Here is a 20,216-nt window from a genome sequence, read left to right on the forward strand (position 1 = left end):
ACAAGATCTTGGAGCCGCGGCAGCTCTTTTATAGGGATTTCCCGCAGCTCACAACCAAAGACAGTTTTTTGAATCTCCCGTGATCAGACATGCCAATCGCGGGCGATTCTTAGCGAACCAATAGCAGTAGGATATTTGAAATAATCATGTTACAGTATCTGTTGACCAATCAGAAGAGGGTATTTCAAGTATGCTAATATGGAACACCCCTCCCCTCTTGGTCCAGTCCAACATATGTAACGTAGTCCTGTAAGTAGGTGGGGCTCTTCGTGTTCCTACTTGACCTGCTCAGCTCAGTTGTGTTGTTGGTTGGTTTGGACGGGATTGCTGTTGCTCCCGTCATCTTCAGTGGAACTGCCTGGAAGGGTGAGTTAGGCCTGTTGCTGCCGCTCCCACCCGGTCTACCCGGGTCGGTCGAGTCGGTGGCTCTGCCACTCCTGCCTGGTCTTTCCGGGCTGGTTGAGCTGGCTTGGCTGTTTCCTCCAGGGGAAGCTTTGTGTTGGTGATCTGCAGTCGGTTCCCTTCTGCCAAAGTCGTCTGCCGGTAAGTAGTGTTGGTTTATTTTGGGGCTTATTGGTGTTGGTGGGTGGTGTTCAGTTTGTTGTTGTGTTATCGGGGGGGGGTTTCTCCTCCCTTGTGATTAATGTTTGGAGCTTCTCCCCCCCCCCCAGGTTTTTTATTATAGTCTATTTGGCGTGGTTTTTGTGTTTGTGGGTTATCTGTGTTCCCCATGTTGCCGGTGTTTCTTTCGGTTGTTCTCGACCTCAGTTGGTCGATGTGCCTTTTCCAGCTTCTTCCATCTTCCGTTTCCAGTCAGTATGACCGGGGGCCCGTTACCTGGGTTATTCTGTCCGGTATCCAGAGTGGATCCCCTGTAAAGTTCTTTGCATATACTAAATCCCCTGGTGTAAATGTGCAATATTTACTGGAAGAGTCTGGTGGTTTTTTGGCATTGTACGTTGGGTGCAATCTGTCTAATTGTGATCGTAGTTTCCTGCCCATCAGGAGTTCTTCTGGGCTTTTGTTTGTTGATGTGCTGGGTGTTATGTGTTGTATCGTCAGCATTTTGTTTATTTTGTCTTGTATGTCCCCCATATCCATTTTCTCTAATGTGTCTTTGGTGTACCTAACCATGCATTCTGCCCTTCTGTTCGCCGCTGGGTGAACAGGCGCTGCCATATGCCTCGTTTGGCCAGGAATTTTTCGAATGACAATGCCGTGAATTGCGGGCCGTTGTCTGAAACTAGCAAGTCCGGTAATCCATGGATTGCGAACAGTTTTGTTAATTTTTTGATGACGGCCTCTGTTGTTGTTGATTGCATGACGCTGACCTCAAGCCAATTTGAGTAAGCGTTGACAGTTATTAAAAATGTATGTCCCTTCATAGGTCCCGCAAAATCTATATGGACTCGTGACCAGGGACCCCTAGGTGTCTCCCACTCGAGGGAAGGAGCAGAAGTGGGGGTTAGGTCTGGATTTCTGGCATTTGCTGCATGTTGCCACCCATGCCTTAATGTCTTTGTCCATCCCTGGCCACCAAACGTAACTCCTGGCCAAGGATTTCATTTTAACGATCTCCGGGTGTGCCTCATATAACATGTCCAATACCCTTGTTTGTATTTTTTCTGGGATTACAACTCTGTCCCCACATAGTATGTAACCCTTTTGAGTAGCTAGTTCGGTTTGTCTGTTTCGGAAGGTTTTGAACGGCTCACTGTTATTGGTTTCCGGCCACCCTTTTGTTACCCAGTTTAAAATCCACGCCAGTTGTCTGTCTTTTGCAGTTTCTTTGGCAATGTCTGATGTGGTCATGGTTAAGTTGGGTAATGTTTCTATCTGAAGTGTGGATGTGGTGGGAGCTGGGTTGTCTTCCAGGTCAGGGAGGGGGGAGTGGCTCAGGGCATCAGCGTGTGATATGCTTTTCCCTGGCCGGTGGATTAGTTGATAGTTGTAGGCAGCAAGGAACTCAGACGACCTTGTCATCTGTGGTGACAATATGTTTGGGGTGGCCTTGTTTCCTGCCAGTATTCCTAGGAGTGGTTTATGATCGGTAATGAAGGAGAAAGTCCTACCGTACAGGTATTCGTGGAACTGCTTTACTCCAGTGATCGCTGCTAATGCCTCCCTGTCCAGCTGGCTGTAGTTCCTCTCTGCCCTGGACAATGTCTTGGAGTAGTATGCATTTGGCGCATCTCTCCCATCCGGTAGTGTGTCGCTTAGGATGGCTCCAACGCCGAAGGGTGATGCAACACAGGTCACGGTTAACGGTAGGGTTTCATTGTATTGTATAGGAACCGAGTCAGATGTCAGCAGGTCTTTTATTCTTGAAATGCGGTTTCTTTCCGCTTGCCCCAGGACCAGGTGGCTGTTTTGTGTAACAGCCTATGTATAGAGGTTCTGCCGTTGTTGCCTTCTGTGGCAAGAAAACATTATAAAAGTTACTAGTCCTAGGAATGCCTGTAGTTCTATTTTGTTCTGCAGTCTGGGGGCTTCTTTGATGGCTTTAATTTTCTTCTCGGTGGGGTGGATTCCATCCTTGTCAATTAGGTACCCCAGGAATTCTACCTTTTTGGTGCATAGCTGGCACTTTTCTTTTTTAACTTTGAGTCCTGCTTCTTTAAATTTCTGCAGGACTTTTCTGAGGCAGCTTTCCAATTGATTTTTATCCTTGGCAGATAACAGCACATCATCACAATAGGGCACCACCCTCTTTATTCCTTGCAATAACCGTTCCATCAGGCTCTTGAACAACCCTGGGGTTGTTCAGCATGGGCTGACTCTGAATTGGAGTCTTTTGCAACGGAATGCACTCCTGTGGGTCACAATGGTCTGTGCCTCGGCGGTTTCAGGGTCGACTGGCAGTTGCTGGTATGCCTGTGCCAGATCAAGTTTTGCAAAGACTTTTCCTCCCCCTAGTGAGTGTAGGAGGTGCTGTACCACTGGAATGGGGTATGCACTCTGCTGTAACGCATGGTTGAGGGTGGCCTTATAGTCTCTGCAGATTCTCATGGAGCCGTCTGGCTTAATTGGGGTCACTATTGGGGTTTCCCATCTTGCATGTTCTATTTGTTCTAGGACCCCTTGTGCGATGAGCTTGTCCAATTGTTCATCGATCTTTGGTTTGAGGGCAAAAGGGACTCGCCTTGGCTTTAAACGGATCGGGGCTATGTTCGGGTTCAGATTAAAAGAAATAGGGGACCCATGGTACTTGCCTAGCTTCCCATCTAAGACGTCTTGGAAGTCCTGTATTAGGCTCTCCTCCCAGTCTGCCTTGGTGATGCGATTGATGCCTGTCACCTTGATCCCCAATGGCGCAAACCATTCCAGTCCCAGCAGGCTTGGGCAGTCTCTGTCCATGATGGTCAGCGGGAGGATTTTGGCATGTCTTTTGAAAGTTATATGAAAGTGTCCAACTCCCACTACGGGGATTCTGTTCCCCTGGTAATCCTTTAAAGTTAGTCTCTGGTTTTCTAGCTCCCGTCTGCATATGTTGGGTACTAGGCGCTTTATGGTGTCCCAGGATACCATGGATAGGTATGATCCGGAATCCGCCTCCATGTTACATTGCTGGCCCTCGATGCCGACTTCCACGGGTACCTTGCGGGCATAGGTTGCGCTCGAGTGCCCGATGGTGACCATTTGGTGGATTTCTTCCTTACAGCAGGTTTTGTTGAGCCACTTGCTTCTGCTTTCGCGGCTCCAATGGCTCTCTGTGTGCCTATCTCTGGCCCTGGGGGTGGGTGCTGTCACATCGTTTTGGGCTGTAATTCCTTTTATTTCGGCAGACCTTGGTGATGTGTCCCCGTTTCTCACAGTGCTGGCAAAAGGCATCTAGGAACCGGCACTCTGAGCGGGGGTGGTCTCCTCTGCATCCGGCGCACTGGAACCCCAACTTACGACCTCTCCGCTCCTGTCTGTCTCGTTCTGACTGGAGTCTATGAATTTCTTCCTCCTCATCGTTGGTCTCGGAACAGGAGTTGATGTCCTCGTGGTGCGCGGTCGTGGTGGAGGCTTTTTGGCTTCCCTCTGGTCCCTTTTCTTGGGGTGGGCTTGCTTCCGTCGGTGTTTGCTGGGCTGCCGCGTTCATTTGCCTCATTGTGGCCACTGACGTTTTCGCGGCTTCGGCTGCGGTGGCCTCAGCGATGGCTTCAGTAACCATGATGTCTGGTCGGGTCATCAAACGGCTCTGGAGTGTGAGGTCTCAGTCTGAGGACCACGTGGTCCATCATGGCCTCGTGCATATTGGAAAATCCACACACACCTCTGATGTTCCTTAGAGCCGCGATGAAGTCTCCGATGCTTTCCCCTTCTTTCTGGTCCCGTTTGTAGAACTCATGCCGCCGGATGAGGTTGGGGACGGCTGGAGCGTAATGGTTCCGTAGTAACCAGTCCAGGTCTGGCCATGCCATCTCTTTCATGTCCCGAGGTTTGGCCAATGCCTTGGCCATTTTGAACACTGCGAGCCCACAGTGTGTCAGGAACATGGCTCTCTTCCTCTGGTCGGTCAAGTCCTGCAGGTTGTTGCTTTTGAGGAACATGAGGAACCGATCGATGTACAATTCCCAGTCCTCTGCGGTTTGGCCGAATGGTGCGGGTGGCGAGTTGCTACCGGCCATCTCGTTGGTTGGTCAGTCTTGATCGCCATGTGCTCGACTGGTCTCCTTTGTTTCAGGATCCCATCCTCATTGCCAGTGTTCAATCGCGGGAAAAGAGACTTGAGACCAGTGTGACTTTTCAGCTCTTTATTTAATGTATAGATCTGTACAAGTTCTTGGAGCCACGGCAGCCCTTTTATAGGGATTTCCCACAGCTCACAACCAATAACAGTTGTTTGAATCTCCCGCGATCGGCCGTGCCAATCGTGGGCGATTCTTAGCGAACCAATAGCAGTAGGATATTTGAACCAATCACGTTACAGTATCTGTTGACCAATCAGAAGAGGGTATTTTGAGTATGCTAATATGGAACAGATAGTTTCTCGTATAACAGAGTAATCACGTGATAGCTGTATTTTCCCGTCTGCTATCTAATGAATTTATTGCTGAGGCTGTAGATCTACTTTCAACCTATTAATAGTCTTGTAACTAGAACCCCTCCCTAAGTGTCAGGACAGTGGTGCATGGGAAAACTTCTGAGACAAGAATCATGGTTTCTGCTTCTTTCTTCTTTTTTCTCTCCCGCTCTTCAGAGTTATAACTAGCCATGCAATTATGGTTTTGACAATTAAATTTTGGGAGTAGACTTTGATGCTTTAGAGGCATGCAAATATGGTTGTATAATGTGCAAAGACTTTGGAGGGTTCGAAAGGAACTCTAGCTCTTTCTTTTAGCTAGCTTACAAATAGAATGGTTCAAATAGAGCTTGCTAAAAAGATTATTAAAAGCACAAGGCAAGCAAGAGTGTAAATCATCCAAATAGAAATGTAACTCATCTGAAATGGCGGTATTTGAGTGCCTCGATGATCATAACTCATACCATTACAGCAAAATTGTTTTGGTTTTCTATACATAACAAATGACAAAGCAAATAGCATTGGCTAGTGGCATACAAGAAGCAATCCATAGTATATGGATTTGTTCAATGACATTTAAAGGACCTTGATTAAAAGTCAGCCCAGACTGGAATGGGGAGAAGACTGTTTTTTTTTATTGAAAGCTATTTGAAGCCATAAGTTAGACTGCAGACAGGGACCCCAGGGATAGAAATGGAAACATTTCTTACCTTGCAAGTCTAGAAACTGGCTGTCAGGAACATCTGACATTTTAAAAGAGGGACATAAAAATTCTTGAACAGTATGACTGCTTTGGAAACTGCAGCATGTGAGTTTTTTGCAGCCATTGTTATACAAATGAAAGACTTCCCATCACATTCAATTTGTTTGAGTTCTCTCTTCCTTTATTTTTCCTTGTATATGTATATATAGTACGCTTATTTGTCTGAATGTCGGTGTAGGTGCCTATGTATATCTGAAAGCATGTAATATAACAGTCTTTTGTGATGGTTCCCTGTGCCCCTGGCTCACTATAGCAGCAGAAACTCTGCTTTGAAAGTACAAGTAGTATTTTTATCTGGAACTCAAGATTTTAGTTCATAGTTGGAACAAAAGAGACCTACACTTTGCCAATTTCTTTTATTTTTCCTGCACTTAACAAGCTCAAACATGTGTGACCAATGCAAAAAAAGAATGAATATGATAGTGTAAAATATTTTGAAGAAAATACTTCATGTTTAGTCTAGGTTCCAAGGCAGCTTATTTGTTCATCAGATAAAGACCCATTATTTTATAAGAATGAATATTAAACAAATTATTCTTTTTCTTTCTTTATGCATGACATGTAACAATTTAAAGTAATATGTTGATCAGGTGATCTCTTTCACTTGTGTCTGCATATATGTGTACTTGTATAGTTACATCTGAAACTTTATTTTTTTGAGGAAGAATATGTCTGCCTTTTGAAACCATTTTGTAAATGCTTAGATAGCAGTTGTTGTTGATATGCAGTCAATATGCTGCCAAGTAAAAATGCTTTGTTATTGAGCATATTCTTTTAAAAAGGCAGAATAGGAATGCTTTAGAAATTTAGTAATTATGAATGGAAATTTAGCTGTCTACTAAGATCTGCAATCTTGAATGTTCCATCATAATTTTTACTTGAGAAAAAAAATCCACAATAAAATAGAAACATTAGAAGAAACTGTTTAAATTCATCTTTTAGCATATGCAACTGTAATATCTGTGCAGACTTTTAAAAAACATGGAAAAGAGACAAAATACATATGAATAAATAGATTCATAATAAATAAATAAATAAAAATAAGCTCTCCATCAAGAAACTGAATGACTACAGACAAGTTGCTCTAACAACTCTCTCTAGAACATCATTCCCCCAGAGATTAGAATGGCCCTCTCTCTTCTGGAGAGAGACCTGGTTCTGCCAGCTGGCCTGAGGAACCCAGAGCCCATCAAATGCCTCGTGTGATCTGCTGTCATCAAGGTGTGGGGAGTGAGAGTTGGGAGTGATTTTTTTCCAGATTTTTTTCTATTGTACTTTATTAATTTATTTGATTCTTTTTGTTTGTTTTTATTGTTTTTTTATTTTAAATATGGTTTTACATTCTGTAAGCTGCCTCGAATCTCCATGAGCGAATAGGTAGCAATATAAATTCAACAAATAAATACTGCCATTTAGAATTTATTAGTCAAGAATGTGCTGTTGTACATCAAAATAGACTTATGAGTAGCCTTCTTAACTTTGTCAAACCTGTCTTGAACTGAAAACAGGAGATGCCTTATTAGTCACAGTGCCGGCTTTGACTTTCCCTGCACGCTACTGGTAAAGAGAACAGTACAATTCAAGAAAAGGCTTATATTTTTGTCCCCAGAAATGCAGTCTTAAATTTCTAAAAACCTTATAGATTTTAGTTGTCAGAATTGTCACAGAAATTTCAATTGTCTCTCAAAACCTCCGTGAGTATTTAGGACCAAAATTGTTCATTAAAAATCCATAAGAAATCTGAAATTATAACTCTGAAATTTTATTTAAAATAGATCTATAGCAGGACTTATGTAGTCAAGCAGATCATTTGATTTTCTAGGAAAAATTCTGTGATAATAGTAGATGGAAGTTGATATATTTTCTAAATTTAATGGTACATATTTTTATTTGGATTTTTAGTTTAAAATTGCAGGGAAAACTTGCCAAATGGGGAATTTATGCCTGAAAGTAACATTTCTGTGCTTTAAGATTTTTTAAATGGATGTTGATATGGAAATTAAAAAAAACAAGCAAAGTAAATGTATAAATAGAACAGAGTACTCTGGTCCACTCTGGTCTACTGTTTATGTATATTTAAAAAACCCAATGCATTGCTTAAGGATCTTATCAATTAATCAATAAAAATAAATTTTGATGCTACATAGTCAAAATTTGCACAATTTTGTTTTGTCCATGCAAAATCAAGTGAGACTGATACAATTATACATACTTTCTTACAATCTGGATTTATTCTGACTTTCTCAAAGGTTAATGTAGCATTTACTTTTAAGAATTCTCAGGACTCCCATACAAAATATATATTTCATGTCTAGTTACAGACACTCTAAAGCTAATCACATTTGGGATCGACAACACCTTTGCTAAGAATTGTTAAGGAAAACATTGTTAAGCGAAACATGAGAAGACTATGCTGATTTAGTTGCAGCTGTGATTAAGCATATTATGGTAGATATATGTGGTCATGTGCCTATAATTTGAAATTTCTTACTGACTTTGTCTATTGAAAGCCTGCTATGAAGTTCACATATTGTGAACACTTGACTGTAGGATGGTCATAAATGTATGCCTTTATCAAGTGCCCAAAATTACAATTATGTGACCACTGAGAAACTGTGACAGCCACAGCTTTGAGGGCCAGTTATAAGTTTTCTTTTACAGTACTGTTGTTACTTTAAACAGTTTATGAATGATATCTGCACAAATATACTATATACTGCACGAGTCAAAAAAGAGGGCTGTGAAAATGTTTACAGATCCCTCACATCTAGGACATAAACTATTTCAACCCCTTCCCTCAAAACAACTCTATAGAGCACTGCACACCAGAACAACTAGACACAAGAACAGTTTTTCCCTAAAAGCCATCACTCTGCTAAACAAATAATTCCCTCAACACTATTCAACTATTTACAAAGTCTGCACTACTATTACTCTTAATCTTCTCATCACTTCTTATCACCCATCTCTTCCCACTTGTGACTATATCTGTAATTTTGTTGCTCATATCCTTACGATTTACATTGACTGTTTCCTAGTATGATTTGATTGCTTATTGTACCCTATGACTATCATTAAGTGTTGTACCTTATGATTCTTGACTCTTGATGAATGTATCTTTTCTTTTATGTATACTGACAGCATTTGCACCAAGACAAATTCCTTGTGTGTCCAATCACACTTGGCCAATAAAGAGTTCTATTCTATTCTATTCTATTCTATTCTATTCTATTCTATTCTATTCTATTCTATCCTTTAAGTGAGTATTATCTATAATCTTTAATACTCTGCACATGAAATATAAATATGTGCAGAGGATTGGTTTGTCCTTGCCCAGTGATATTTCGAATATTCAAATATTTCAGTAAGTTTTAATTCCTGGCAATGGCTTAGACTCAAACCTGTGTAACTTTCTTGGCAACATTTACAGAAAATGGTTTGCATTTGCATTTTTCCTAAAGTAAGGGATAGGCCTGTGAATTCAATTCCTACTTCTGAACCTCGATCTTGGTAGTCAGGGTGTTGGTGGCAGGGGTGGCAGTTTATAAGCAGTGAAAGGGTTGGGCTCTTGGTAGTGAAGGGCCAGCAGCAGGGGGATATTGTTGGTAGTGGGGGAAATGAGGTGGCAGTAGGAGGAATGTTGCTGGCCATCCACAATAGTCCCATTTTTTCATCTGGCTCCTTGAAAAAATTAATTACCCACCCCTGTTCTAGGCTTTATGGAAAAGTGAATTCATGCTGAAGCGAACTCAGATACAGCTGTCTTTTAGATGTTCCAGCTTAACATATAGAGATTAGAAGAGAAAGAGAAAAGGTCATTGGTTGATTCCCACCCCCACCCCCACCCCCGTGTATTATTTTGAAGCTTACATCCAATTGCCTCCCAAAGCTTTGGACTGATACTGAAATCTGGAAAGAGAAACAGAGACTTGTATGCAAGTCAGATCCCTAAAAGTGATACTGCCATTCAATTGGGAGAAGGGGGGAGGCCTGATTTTGATTCATTACTATTGCCTGTGACAACTGGTATTTTATATGTTTTTGTATTCTGATGCCAAAGTGCCCTGAGATATTCTCACCTCTTGGGGAATGTTAGGGGGGAGGGCCACGTGGGTTGTTTCACTTTGAAAGCCAGCAGAAGATGGCCAAGGGAATGTATGCTTTTCTGTTTTTCAGAGTGGCCAGTACAATAAAATATTTTCAAAAGTTTTTACTTTCTTGAGTTAGAAGGAGAGGCAATCCTTGCAGAAAAAGAACTTTGTCTCGACAATATTTCATACTATTACTCTGTTTTCTGGAATATAATTTTGATTGTTCTATCCCAAAAGTTCTTGCATATGTCTTTATTTAATGTCATGTGGTGAATTGTTGTTTCTCTTCATGGCTATTTTTCTTTGAGACCGGTGAATTAAGGTACAAATAGGACTTCTTTCTCTGCACAAGCACATGTTAAAAATCAATGCAAGTTGCAAATTAAATCCAACAAACTTCAAGGTAAGCTGATAGGGAAGGTGATAGCATAGGACACTGAAAAGAGAATGGAAATATGATACCCTATAATATAGTATGCTGATTCAATAATAATAATTAATAAAAAGAAAATTTCCCTAAAGCAAAACTTTTCACAGCAGGCAGATTAACTGAAGTGTTACTGTGCCATTATAAGGAAGGAAAGGAATGATTTTGATGCATTCCCTCCTTCCAGCTGGATTTATTCATCAGGCAATGCTTCTCTTGTTTTATTACAGAAAAGTTCCAGCTCACTGCAAACTAATACTATAGTGATAACTATATTAATGATTCTATTTTTAGCTGCAGAATGAACATTTGCAATAAGCTGCTCATAGTCAAGTCCACGAGAATGGTGAAACAATACATCTTATTGCCTAATAGATCTTTTTGAATGAAGTTTGTAATTTCAAGTGTTGTTACAACTCAATGGATGTTTTGGATGGGTTATTGCTGTGCTCATGGTGTTCAGCTTTATATATCTACCCAAATATGTATTGGTTGCTTCTGTTATCTAAACATAATAAGAGTCAGTGTACAGGAAAACAAATTAATATTGAATCCTTGCCTGACAGTGTTACCATTTATCCATCAGAATGTTTAGGTGGTCCCGATGGTAGCTCTTGATGGGAAAGTACTGTCCATGAAGAAGCAGATCGAAAATATTGGAGTTCTCCCTCGAGCTGCTCGGATCATCCAGAGAGTGGGAGGTGCTCCAGTCTGCGTCTGTGTAGGCTGAGCTTAATTATTGAGGAACGCTCCGCCCTCTGCCACGTGGTCCCTTGTAGCGTCCCCCAGTTTATGATCAGCCTTCGCAGGGTTAGGCTGTGCGTTTTGATTGTGCTTCTCACTTTGGCTGATTCAAGCAGGATAATATTTCAGTTACAGGTTGGATTTAAGTTTATTATTTCCTTAGCCTCTGCGCATCTGTGGGTGTCTTGAGACTCAGGGCTGTGCGTTTTCGCCCCCAGGGGGCTGAGCGGGCGGCTTAACAGCGCTTAGCGCTAACCCCCCCCCTCTGCCATTTATTTCTTTCCATTCCTGCCTTGCTGTCCTTGTGCCTTTCTAAGGTCCGGAGCCTTTTTATTCTGGTTTTCCCCCCACTAACGCCAATCGCCCAGACAGAGGCGATTTCAGCGTCCTCGCCCTCGTGGCTCGCAGGACGCACCCGCCCTGAGCCGCCCGCTTTGCCTTTTGCTTTCGATTTCCAGGCGGCCGCCATTTTGGGCGCTGCCTCGTGGCCGGGCGACATTTTGCAGGCCTCCTATTGCTGCGACGTTCTGCTGGCCCTAGGCTTAGGCTCCCAGGCCTAGTAGGGCTGATCTCTCTATCTCCCTCTCCCAGAGGAAAAAAAGCTGTTCTTTACTCTGTTATTTGTTGGTGTAAGTGTTGGCTTCCGCAGCAGAACTCAGGGCGGGGAATTAGAAAAGCAGCCACTCCCTCCCTGGGGGGGCAAGCTGCCTGAGGCCTTGTATTGCTGGCGTTGATTTGGCTGATTGGCTTCTCTTCCCTTTCCATCTGCCAGGCTGTTATCCAGTCTAATACAGAATATCTTCATATTTCCTTGCATTGGTAATCCAATCTCATTCAATTGATATTTATTATCTCTCAGATTAGAGAGACCTAGCTTCCATCACTGTCCCTGCAGTGTGTTTTCCTGGATCCTTATCCTGGTGGGATATAATTGTACATTAAAAGTCTATATCTGTGGCAGTTTTTTAAAAAAATTTTTTTCCCTTTTTTGGTCATATTTTCAGATTATTCATTGCAAATTCGAAAAGGGGGCGCGGGCCAGTTTCTGGATACTCGGCCTTACCCAGGTCGTATCCTAGGCATGCCAACTGCCTGTACACATATATATATTTCTATATATTCATATTGATACTTCTGTTGTTTCACCATGGCAGATGATAACCCTAATTCCCGCCATTCTTTGAAGGCGAAATCTAAGTCCCATCATGTGCGCAGACAGGCTAAGGAAACCTCCCAGGAGACTTCTAAGGCCTCTCAAAGGGACGCCTTAAGGCGTCATAAAGCACTAGAGAGGGAATTCGATAGGCGCTCTAGGGTGACTCAACCATCACCTCCAGCCACCCCTTCTACTTCCAGGCACCCCTCCAGTTTGTTCCCCTCTCTCCAGGCACAGCTCATCCCAGGAGTCTCACGCCCCTGGACCAGCTACCAGCCGGATGCCTGAAGCAACCTTCACTCCCACTCCCGCTGGCCTAAGACAGGAGGACCCGCCCACGATCGAGATGCCTGAGTACATGAGAACTTGGATGGAGCAGGCTATTCGACAGGGGATAGCTCAAGGCATGCAGCAGATGGCCGGATCAAGCCTTCCTCAGACGGCTCCCGCTCAAGAGCCGGTGCCAACTAGGTCCATGCCCACCCTGGACCCTGCTCCTGGTCAGGTACCCTCCCGGGGTCCAGCCCTCTTCCAGAAAGGGAACCGGAGGAGGGAATGGAAATTTTAGACCAATACAGGGAGGAGGAGGAGGACCTTGAATGGGGATCCACCTTCCATGGGGAACCTTTTTCAGATTTAGACCCGATGGAAGCAGAGTTGTCAGAGGACGAGGGCCTTACCCCCGACCAGCCTTCCTTTGTGGGGTTATTCAAGCCCCACATGTTCAAGTCCATCTTGTTCAAGGCCAAGAACACCTCGGGCCTGGCCACTCAACTTCCCCCTGTCCCCCACTCCTCTGGGGACGAACTGGAGGACGCAATGTTCAAGCAGCCCGTGGTGGCCGAGGATGTGATTCCCGCTCCTCCCATTTTCCACGATCTGGTTTCCAACCAACTGGGTTTTACGGGGGCTCCTCCAGCCCCATCCACACAGGATAAGAGGTTCTTTAACCTTGAACCGAGTTTCTGCTCCCTCCTCAATACCCTGGAGGTGGACGAGCCCATTGTTGGTCTCGCCTCTTCCTCCTCCCCGAGTGACCCCCTGGAGGCCCTCAAACCCGAGGATAGGAGGTCTGAATTGGCCTTGCGTCGGGCTCATCTAGCCGACGCCTGGGCAATTAGATCGGCCACTGCAGCCTCCTTCTTTACCAGGTCCTCTATCCGGTGGCTCCGTCAACTGAAGTCCCACATCCCTCCATCCAATATACGGGCGCTTCAGGACATAGCCAAAATGACAGCGGCGGCAGAGTTCTCAGCTGATGCCACGTACCATTCAGTTAAATTCGCCTCCCGGGCGTTAGCATCCCAGGTCACTGCCCGCCGCCTGCTCTGGCTCAAACCATGGCAGGCGGACGTGAAGAACAAGGTCAAGCTGGCCTCCACCCCCATTAAAGGGGAGAAGCTCTTTGGGCCGGCCCTGGACCCTCTCTTGGCCGAAACTAGGGGAAAGAAGAAATTCCTTCCTCCTCTTTTTCGGAGGCCTGACTCCCGAGCCCCTCAGTCCTTTCGAAGAGGATCCTCCTGGTCCTTCTACCAATCCCCCTTCCCCCCCAGGTACCCGAGACCTCCCTTGTATAGAGCATCATATTCCCAGGATCGTTCTGACTCGAGCGATCGAAATAGGAGGGGCGGAGGATTTAAGCGTCCCTTCAGGGGTTCCGGGGGGAGACCCTTCCGGTGCTCCAAATGAATCCTGTCTCTTTCCCCCCATTGGTGGTCGGCTGAGGCATTTCGCCGACCTGTGGGATTCTACCACTTCCGACAAATGGGTCAGGGACTCCATCAGGTTTGGACTCGCTCTGGAATTCAATTTTCAACCTCCCGAGTTCTTCATGTCATCTCCCCCCTCTAGGCACCCCTCCAAACGCAAATTAATGAATTCGGCCATCCATCACTTACTCTCCATCCAGGCCATCCAGCCAGCTCCCCCCTCTCAGCGAGGCCAGGGTTTCTATTCCCACCTCTTCGTGGTTCCCAAGTCCTCGGGGGGATGGAGGGCTATCCTGGACCTCAAATGGCTCAACAGCTTCCTAACCCTCCGCGAATTCAAAATGCACACCCTCCAATCCATTTTGCAGGGTACCAGGCAAGGAGATTGGCTATCTTCTATAGACCTCTCTGAGGCATACCTCCACATCCCAATTCAGCCTTCACACTCTAAATTCCTTAGATTCTGTTACAATCACCATCATTTCCAGTATGTGGCCCTTCCCTTTGGGTTAGCCTCCGCTCCCAGAGTTTTCACTAAGATCCTCGCGGCCCTGGCAGCTCGCTTAAGGGACTGCCCGGTCCGTCTCCACTGCTATCTGGATGATATCCTCATCCTGTCCCATTCACAATCCCAAGCAGAGCTGGACACCAAGACTACCCTCTCCGCCCTCCACGCCCATGGTTTCCTGGTCAACCAAAAAAAGAGCCAACTGGTCCCTTCTACCCGAATTACCCACTTGGGGGCCATCATTGATACGGTGCAGGAAAAAGTGTTCCTTTCCCCGGAAAGGCTCCAGAGTATTCGAAATTCAGTTCAGGTTATTCGACGATCAAAGAGGGCTTCTCTTATTAGATTTGTCTAAATTACTGGGAAAAATGGTTTCATGCATCTCTATTATTCCTTGGGCCCGTCTTCATACCAGGTCCCTGCAGTGGCTCCTGCTTCCGTTTCAAAGGTCCGGCAGAAGCAACTCAAAATCCTCCATCAAGGTACCTCCAAAGGTCCTCTCGTCTCTCCTCTGGTGGACCAACCCTGCCATCAACAGGGGTCATCTCTTCAAAGATCCCCAGCATCTCGTCATCACCACAGACACCAGCCTGAGCGGCTGGGGCGCTCACATCCAGTCCCTTACAACACAGGGCAAATGGTCCCATGCAGAGCGGGCCTGCAGCATAAACTGGCTGGAGCTCCACGCCATCCACCTTGCCCTGCGCCACTTCCTGCCTCAGGTACGCCGGGCGGCACGTCCTTATTCTCACGGACAACGTTACCGCCAAGGCCCATGTCAACAGGCAAGGCGGGACCCAGTCTATTCGGATGATGAGAGAGGCCGAGAGACTCTGCCATTGGGCAGAGCGTCACCTCCTCTCGATCAAAGCAGAACACATTTTGGGGGCCTCAAACACCCGAGCGGACTGGTTAAGCAGGGCCACCGTGGACCAGTCCGAGTGGCGCATTCATCCATCCCTTTTCAGGGAGGCGACCATGATCTTCGGTCTCCCATTAGTGGACCTCTTTGCATCCCCCCGCAACACCCAGCTCCCTCGGTTCTTCTCCAGATTCCCTTCCCCCGGGGCCGAGAATCACGACGCACTTCGCTGTCCATGGCCCCCGGGACTCCTGTACGCCTTCCCCCCGTTAGCTTTACTTCCCAGGGTCATTCAGAAACTGATCCAGGAGAAGGCAGATCTGATTTTAGTGGCCCCCTATTGGCCCAGGCGACCGTGGTTTGCGGACCTCCGCAACCTTTCGGTGTCTCCCCCGTGGAGAATCCCTCCGGACAGGATCTCCCTGTCTCAGGGGCCCATTCAACATCCGGAGCCCCAATGGCTCCAACTAACCATGTGGAGGTTGAGCGGGAAAAGTTGAGGAAGGAGAATTTATCTGACCAGGTCATTAACACGATCCTGGCCCCAGACGGCCTTCAACCAATCGGATATACGATGCCACCTGGGTCAGCTTCTGCAGGTGGTGCCATTCATCCATGGTCAACCCGCTCTCGCCTTCGGTGGCCCAGATTCTGAATTTTCTCCAGGATGGGCTCAAAAAAGGTCTCTCACCTAATACCCTGAGACGCCAGGTAGCGGCCCTCTCAACCGTTGTCTCTGGCGACAATCTGGGTCCCCTCTCTCACCATCCCCGTATCAGGGCCTTCCTAAGGGGGGCTACTAACCTCCATCCCCCTGTTGTGCACCGGTACCCCACTTGGGACCTTAACAAGGTCCTGGTGGCCCTCACCAAACCTCCTTTCGAGCCTATTAGAGAATCCTCTCTCCAAATTTTGACCTTTAAGGTAGTATTCCTGGTGGCAATTACCTCGGCTTGCCGAATTTCGGAGATTGCTGCCCTTTCGATGAGAAAGGACCTCTGTATCTTCCATTCCGATCGGGTGGTTCTACGCCCCGATCCGACCTTCTTGCCCAAGGTCAATTCAGCCTTCCACAGGGCTCAGGAGCTTACACTCCCGAACTTTTGTCCCAATCCTTCGCGGGAAAGGGAGAAACGATGGCACACCCTAGATCTCACATATACATATACATTAACCGCATATACATTAACCACACACAACCCTTTAGAAGGTCAGAGTCTTTATTTCTCTCCTTCCAGCCCAAGTCCTTAGGCCACAAGGTGTCCCCTTCCACCATCGGGCGATGGATCAGAGCCACCATCGCCAAGGCTTATTTGTCTCAGGCCTTGCCAGTTCCCAGTGGGGTTACGGCGCATTCCACCAGGAGTGCGACCACCTCTGCGGCCTGGGCCACCCAGGCTCCAATCTCAGACATTTGTCGGGCCGCCACCTGGGCTTCCCCCTCCCCTTTCATTAGGCACTATAAGATTGACATCTTTGCGTCAGCTGAGGCCTCGTTTGGTAGACGAGTCCTCCAGCGGGTCATCGAGGACCCAAGGGAGCTTCCACCCCAGACGGATTCCCTCCCGTAGGACAGCCACGCTTTGGTATGTCCCACTCTCTGGATGATCCGAGCAGCTCGAAGGAGAATGGGCGTTGGTCTTACCTGACATGCCATTTCTAGTCGAGCTGCGAGGATCATCCAGCCCCACCCTTTTTTATTTTTTTCCCTCTGGGGGAACCTTGTTTCAGCCAATGATACTTTAAGTCTAGTTAGATGAGAGTTAGACGACTTTCCTCCTCTCTCATCTTCGCATAAACTGGGGAACGCTACAAGGGACCACGTGACAGAGGGCGGAGCGTTCCTCAATAATTAAGCTCAGCCTACAAAGACGCAGACTGGAGCACCTCCCACTCTCTGGATGATCCTCGCAGCTCGACTAGAAATGGCGTGTCAGGTAAGACCAACGCCCATTCTGCCAATGGCTCCTGCTTGAACAGTTGGTAGATGCAGTGATCAGGAAGCCTTTGCCCAACTTTTGTGGTCCTAGCTAGAATGAGTATCGCATGTATACCTGTCGATTACTGAATATGCTCTACATGGGGTTGCCTTTAAAGGCAACTTGCGAGCTTCAGTCATTCCAAAATGCAGCGATCTATGTATTATCTAGAATCCACTAGTGAAAATGCATTAAATTTGTACTATAAGTGGTAAATTATAAAACTTTTTTGTCAATATGCATTAAAATTGGCCAAATGTATCTTACTGGGAAAAGATATGACAGGTTCCCATTTTTTAAAAAAAAGCAACATTGAACTTCTGGAATGGTTTTTTGCTGCTAATTAAGCTAACCCCCAGCTTTAACTGCTTTCTAGAAATAGTTGAAGTCTTTTGGATGACATTCCTGGTTTTTTTTAATTGTTTTTAGAAGTTCTGGTTGTGCTTAATGTTTTGATATATTATTGGACTATAGATGTTTTAATTTTCTATTCCTGTAAAATTGTTGGCATTACATTGAGGTATTAATGTAATAAATAAATACAATTTTGAAATGAAGGCAGCTGTAATTATTTTATACAAAAGTGCAAATAATTGAACTAAAAACAGAATTCTAAAATATGGAATATTAGTCATGGAAGTATATCCAAGATATTGGAGGTTGTAATATTTTAGTTTTATAAACTATAAAAATGAATATTACATTCATTTCTCAGTTGTGTCAGAATCACACATTGAAACACCTTTAGCCAAGCTTACATATACATATATGTGTATGTGTATATAAATATATATAAATGGTGTGAATCTTGAATTAAAAAAGTGCACTGTAATATTTTAGCTAAAAAAGTAAATGTATGAATGAAGTAAAACTTGTTAGGCTATGTAGGAATAAATAGATATGTAAGAGTCAAGTTATCTTAGCTTAATTAAGTATTTTGATATGCATTTTTAAAATACTTAAGTAAACTGCATTTACCTCACACAGAGAACATTTGGTTTATTTTTCAATTCCTGGTTGCTGTTGTTGCCTGAAAATTACACATCTACAGAGAGGGGTTTCTCCCCCATAACAGTAGTACATTGGGGGAGGGAACAGGAAATGAGCATAACAATTTCCTTTAAAAAAAACAAAAGAGAAAACGAAACATTTTCCTCTTCTCTAAGCATTGATTCATATAGTGACTAACATCCACATAGAATTAAGTAAAGCAATATTGAAAGTAGGCAAGATAATATCAACTTTACATACCATGTAATTTGACCTGTAGATTTCAATTCTCACTGCCTCCCATGAATGGTTTTCTATTAGTAAAAGTAACAAGAAGTAAGTTTAGTTTTTCTCATTTGTTGTTCCATTACAAGTTTGTTCAAATCTGATTACCACTTGCTATCTAAAGCAGTGCTCACCAACCAATAGGCCGGGGACCACTAGTGGTCCACGAGAAAATTTTGGTGGTCCATAGAGAAATGTCATCCCTAAAGCACCCCAAAGCAATTAATCCAGGCTATGCAGGAACACAAGGCTGCGCCGCCCATGGGAACACAAGACTTGTGTCGCTTGCACTGCAAACAACATGAGGTAGTGAGGGGAGGGGAGAAAGGGCGGATCTTGCCCCACTTGCCCCACACGCCTTGCTTGGCCACCGGACTGCTTCTTTCCGCTTCTTTCTTCTTCTGCTTTTGGCTGCACGCAAGGAAAGCAGCAATAGTCTTTCTTTCTCTCCCCCAAACTGCCAGAAATGAGTTTTTGGGATCCTGCAAGGCATCCTGCTCCAAGAGCATGACAAGTCTCACAAAGACTCATTTCTGGTGAAGTTTGGGGGAGACAAAGAAAGACTTCTGCTGCTTCTGCTGCTTTCCTTGCATGAAGCTAAACCTCTCTCTCTCCCCCCCCCCACGAGAATGGAGCTGGAGACAGTATTCTGCAATCCCAATTAAAGAATGATCAATCGGTAGGAAAACAGGTGAGGAATTTTCTTGCAGACTTTTTTTTTTTTTGGATTTTTGGGGGGATTTTCCTAGGGTCTCTGGTCCATGAGATTTAAAATTATTTGGTGGTCTCTGAGTCCAAAAGGTTGGTGACCCCTGATCTAAAGTGATTATCTAAAGTGGTACCCCAGAAGACTACTACATCCAGATTTCTTTATCTTGTTTACATATATGGAGCAATCCATGATCCAATATCTAATATCTCAGGATGATCCTTACATTAAGATATAATATGTAGAGAGTCAATACAATCATGGCAACCACAACTCTTGTATAGAGTTAAATGAAAGGAATGTGTTGAATGAAATAGAACAAGCAAAAATTAAACCCAACAATGATAGGATACTTTTGATAAGGAGCAAACTGGACTTGGGAACTGAAATGTTTCCTTTTAGGAATATAGTTATTCTTATCTAGAAAGAGGAAAATTACAATTTGGGAGTGCTGTTTCATCCATCTGGATTTGCAGGTGGTAATTCTAATAATGAGCACATTTGGTCAGTGATAGCTAATATGCCACCTACAAAATTTTCCAAGTTAGTTGAATTAACAGTGGTTATCTTTTCTTGTTATGCAATGTGATTTATGTGGCACCAAACATTGAAGGTTTCTGGAAATTTCAGTTAGTGCAAAATGTGGCTGGCCATTTGCTAACAGATGCAAGATATTCAAGTTTATTATATAAGCTCAGTTTATGGATCTGATATTGATCTCCTAGGTATAAGAGACATTTACACTATGAATGTGCCCAGAATATATCTTCATTGCCATAAACTTGACTACACGTATGGCTGTCTTCTTTTGTATAACTCTCAGACTTTCCAAGTGTATCTGACTATTATGGAATTAATTGGTAAATATGGCAAAAAATATAACTTTATCACCAATCTTGGCTTATTAATTAATAAATAATTTGTTGACATTGCCTTTAATTTGTTTATTGATTTGTCAAATTTATATGACTACCATCTCACA

Source organism: Pseudonaja textilis, chromosome Z, assembly GCF_049901715.1.
Source record: "Pseudonaja textilis isolate UNSWEBS1 chromosome Z, rPseTex1.2, whole genome shotgun sequence".
Lineage (NCBI taxonomy): Eukaryota > Metazoa > Chordata > Lepidosauria > Squamata > Elapidae > Pseudonaja > Pseudonaja textilis.